The sequence below is a fragment of the Scylla paramamosain genome, chromosome 11, assembly GCF_035594125.1.
Source record: "Scylla paramamosain isolate STU-SP2022 chromosome 11, ASM3559412v1, whole genome shotgun sequence".
In the NCBI taxonomy this organism is placed as follows: Eukaryota; Metazoa; Arthropoda; class Malacostraca; order Decapoda; family Portunidae; genus Scylla; species Scylla paramamosain.
Genome location: NC_087161.1, coordinates 18,003,523 through 18,008,522, shown reverse-complemented (window position 1 = coordinate 18,008,522; position 5,000 = coordinate 18,003,523). Strand labels below are relative to the sequence as shown.

General features: G+C 37.9%; 1 long non-coding RNA gene across 1 annotated transcript in view; it reads right to left on the bottom strand.

The window, feature by feature from the left end:
- Positions 1-5,000, bottom strand: part of LOC135105010 (uncharacterized) — an 89,637-nt gene that overhangs the window by 2,270 nt on the left and 82,367 nt on the right. The window contains exon 3 of the long non-coding RNA XR_010270667.1: positions 2,430-2,537. This is a non-coding gene — a long non-coding RNA (uncharacterized LOC135105010). The remainder of the gene's footprint in view (positions 1-2,429; positions 2,538-5,000) is intronic.

Here is a 5,000-nt window from a genome sequence, read left to right as displayed (position 1 = left end):
TCTCTCTCTCTCTCTCTCTCTCTCTCTCTCTCTCTCTCTCTCTCTCTCTCTCTCTCTCTCTCTCTCTCTCTCTCTCTCTCTCTCTCTCTCTCTCTTTCACACACACACACACACACACACACACACACACACACACACAACGACTATCTTTATCACTCACAAGAACTATATGATAATTCTATTCCTGTCTAATTTCATGGCGAGATTATTATTATTTTTTTTTTCAGCATTAAGGAAAAGTTTGTTGCTACGACCACTGATATTACTTTTTCCCTCCTTCCTCAGTCCCTCCTCCCTCTCTCCTTCCTTCCTTCTTCCCTTTCTCCTTCAGCTCCTCCCTCCTTCTCTTGGTTTTGCTCCATAACTTCCTTTTCCTCGCGATTTTTATTTTTTTCTCTTCCTTTCCTCTCTTCCCTCTCTTTCCCCTCCACTCCTCTATCTTCTACTCACTGTCTTATCACATCCATTTTTTCCTCCACGTGTCTATGACTCCTTCCTCATTTTCTGTCCTTATCTCCATTTCCCCTGCTTCTTTTTCATAATTTTCTCTTCTCTTTTCCTCCCTTGTATCTAATCCTTTCCTATTCTCACTTTCTTCCTCTCCTCCTCCTTCTCCTCCTCATCCCCTTCCTTTAGTCTACCAAGGTTTACTAGTATAACGCAGTTCAATAAATACTTTCGTTATACATAAATTGGTTGTACCTATATGTTTTCTTATGAAATCCTATGTAATCCTCCTCCTCTTGCTCATCCTGAAAACTATCGCTCTGCAAGTCTGGGCTGGGTAGCTGGGATATTAATGGCATCAAGAATAAGGGATAAAACTTTAGAATTATTAGAAAACCAGGTAGTAAAAAGACTCACAGTAAGGATTTAGTAGTAATCGGTTGTGGCTTAAGGGCTTCCTTCGATTCCCTTAATTAAGTATATAATACATGCAACACCAAAGCAATGGATTTCATTGTTTAGACTTCCAGAAAAGCTTTCGATAACGTTCCTTAAAGCTTCATTATTAAAATAAAAGTTCATTGCAGGATCGATGGCCGGTTGTCAGACGGTAAACAGCGAGTCGTAATAAAGGAAATCACCAGACTGGGTTAGCGTAACCAATAGCGTTCCACAGGGACCAGTTTTGGGACCGATTCCTTTCCAGATTTATATTAACGACATACTAAAAGGCATCGCTTGGAAAATAGCAAAATTCGGCGACGATATAAAAATTGTGTACACGCCAAACTCAAAAACTTTGTGACATCTAATATAGAGACTCTAATACTCTTGTAGCGTCCAGAAGATGGTTGATGAAATTTAAGTTACGCAAATGTCATATTTCACACATCGGTAATAATCACCCTCTTGCAAATCAGGAAATAAATAACATCCGTCTTCAGGGTATAGGCAAGAAAAACGATCCCGCTGTTATTGTCTCACCAGACCTTGAACAAAACAGTCAGCGTACCGAGATAATAAAAACTGCAAATAAAATAGCTTCTTTTATAGGAAGAGCGTTCACCTCAAGTAAAAAAAGAGCAATAATAATAATCTTGACTGTGTACAACTCCTCGTCACCAACTTGAATGCAACGAAAAATTCTGGTCGCCTTACTGTAAAATAAATATTGAAAAACTAGTAAAATAAAAAGTTAACTAAAATGATCCCATGATTATGTAACAAACCATATGAGAAACGGCTTAAGGAATTAAACTTATTCTTGTCGCTAAATGCAGAAAAGAGATCTTATGGTGGTTTACTAAACTTTTCAAGGAATTCACAGAAAAAAAAACATAAATTCCGATGACTTCTTTACACCTGACAGTAGAAATTTCACTTGAAATACCAATTTCAAGATAGTAAGCGAAAGATTTTTTACCTCGAACTCTTTTCCTACAGTCCAATCGCAACCATATGGAAAGGATTGCCTTTGAACATTGTTAACCCAGATACAATTGAAACTTAAAACTTGCCTCGATAAATAAGTAATACCTGTTTGCTTCCGAATAATTAGCGTTTTTTTATTTTTTTCATGTTCACATTTTACTTCCTCTCCTTCCCTAAATAACAAGAAGTTGCACGCAAAGGAAGAATCTAATGAGGCGTATGAGAGATTCCTCGTGTCCGACAGCAAAACAGGAACAGCCACGCAGGGACCAAAATGTCTGCTGCTGTTTGTTTTTCTTTGTATTCCTCCTCCTCCTCCTCCTCCTCCTCTTCGACTTCCTCACCTAACATCTCCACAGCTCATGGTAACAGCTAATTCTCAAGGTTACCGTGAGTTAACAAAACACATGAGAAATACACACACACAACTATTTTTAAGAATATTGAAAGTTTAACCTGTGATCCAGCAAAAAAAAAAAAAAAAAAATGTTGCTTTTAATGAAGGAGTAGAAATACAAAGGAATACAATGGAAGTTCAAACAGCAACGCACCTGGACGTCCGTATCAGACTGTTTGGGTAACTGTTCCCTGCTATCATAAGACAGCACAGTACAGTAGAGGGCTCCTCCCCACCCACTCATCCGTCCACCCGGAGTTGGCTGAAAAAAAAAAAAAATGATACTATGTGGAATTCAAAATCAAGGGAAATTTAAGAGGATGGTGGAAAAGACGCTGTAGTCCACACCATCCGTAATAATTAAGAGACGGTGCAGTAACCTTGTCTGGCGCTTTCACGGGAGGTAGGAGTGAGAAGAGGAGGAAAAGGGAGGAGGAGGAGGAGAAGGAGGAGGAGGAGGAGGAGGAGGAGGAGGAGGAGGAGGAGGAGGAGGAGGAGGAGGAGGAGGAGGAGGACGAGGAGGAGGAGGAGGAGGAGGAGGAGGAGATTCAGTAAAAAAAGAAAAAGACAATGTTAAAGGACGTTACGTGATAGCAATATAAACGTGAGAGAGTAATGGAAGAATAAGGAATATAGAAAATAATGTAGAAAACAAGCAAAGTATAAAAAGAGGAAAAGAGTGAGGCATACAGAGAGAGAGAGAGAGAGAGAGAGAGAGAGAGAGAGAGAGAGAGAGAGAGAGAGAGAGAGAGAGAGAGAGAGAGAGAGAGAGAGAGAGAGAGAGAGAATCCTTCCCCTTTACTAGTGCCAAGGTGAACCAAGTTGTTTAGTCCAAAAATACAACCACTTACTCTCTTCCCCCCTTCTCTCCCCTCACCCAATGGAGTTTTCCCTTACTCCAGTATTATCCCTTCTCCATTCCTCTCCCCCTTACCCTCCCCCTCCTTCCTTTTATCGCCTGTCTTTCCCCTCACACCTTTCTCTTTCCTCCTCACCTCTCAGCCTTTCCTCTCACCGTCCGCATTCATCCCTAAGCTCTCCATTTTTCTCTTCGCCCCTTCCTCATCCTCCTCATTGCCCATTCCTCCCACCCACACAACCATATATATATATATATATATATATATATATATATATATATATATATATATATATATATATATATATATATATATATATATATATATATATATATATATATATATATATATATATATATATATATATATATATATATATATATATATATATATATATATATATATATATATATATATATATATATATATATATATATATATATATATATATATATATATATATATATATATATATATATATATATATATATATATATATATATATATATATATATATATATATATATATATATATATATATATATATATATATATATATATATATTTTTTTTTTTTTTTTTTTTTTCTTTTCTTTTTTTTTCCACTAATAATCCACTCCCCTTTTACAATTACCTCTCTTCTTCCCATCCCTTACTTTCCCTCCTGCCTCATTTCTTCCTCCTCCTCCCCCTTCTCTCTCCTACTCCTTCCTCCTCCTTCTCCCATTTCACCCCACCGTCCAACTTTCTCCTCCAGTTTTCCCTCTTTAATCTTCACTCCTCCTCCTCCTCCTCCTTCGTCCTCCTTCTCCTCCCTTCTCCCTCTTCACTCCCCTTGTCCTAGTCACGCGTTGCATCTTGAGGCAGGTCGTGGCATCTTTACTGCATTTATATTTTTTACTTATTTATTTTTCACAACCCTGAACACCTGAACATTCCTAACCATTACCGCCTGCATGTGTGTTGGGGCGAGGTCATAATGATGAAGTGGTGGAGGCAAAGAAAGAAGGAAGTAAGGAAGCAATGGAGTTATATTTTGCGGGGGGGCGGGGAGCCAGAGAGAGAGAGAGAGAGAGAGAGAGAGAGAGAGAGAGAGAGAGAGAGAGAGAGAGAGAGAGAGAGAGAGAGAGAGAGAGAGAGAGAGAGAGAGAGAGAGAGGGGGGGAAGAAAGCGTATATTTGAGAAGGAACAAAAAAAAATAACGAAGGAAACGAAGTGATATACAAGAAGAAAATATGATTGAAAGAGAAGAAGGAAAGAGAAAAAAAGCTGATACACTTAAATAATAAAGGATGGATAAAAAGGTGAGAATATGGAAGGGAAAAAATATATAAAAAACAATACTGAAAGAACGAAAACGGGAAGCAGACACAGATAAGGAGGAAGGAAGGGGAGAAAGATATAAAGGAAAGAAAAAAAAAACGATAGGAGGGGAAAAAGAACAATAGAAATATGTGACGGAAATTAAATATAAAAAGGATCTAGAGGAAAGAAAAAATGTTAAGGCAATAAAACATGCAAAAATATAAAAAAAAACATAAATTAATTAATAAATAAAGCTTTTTTTTCAAGTGTATAAATAGAAATCAGGGAAGAGTGAAAGGTGAGGCAGGATAGATGGAGAGAAAAGATACAGAAAGGAAAAGAAACAGAGAAAAAGATATAAAAAATAGTAAAAAATCCGAAAGCAAACAAAGAAAATAATCTGCTGAGTTGTAATCTTCTCCCAGGTCTATTCCTGATCCTCCTCCTTATCCTCCTCCTCCTCCTCCTCCTCCTCCTCCTCCTCCTCCTCCTCCTCCTCCTCCTCCTCCACCACCACCACCTCTTCCTCCTCCTTCTTATCCCCTTTATTTCATTTTTCAA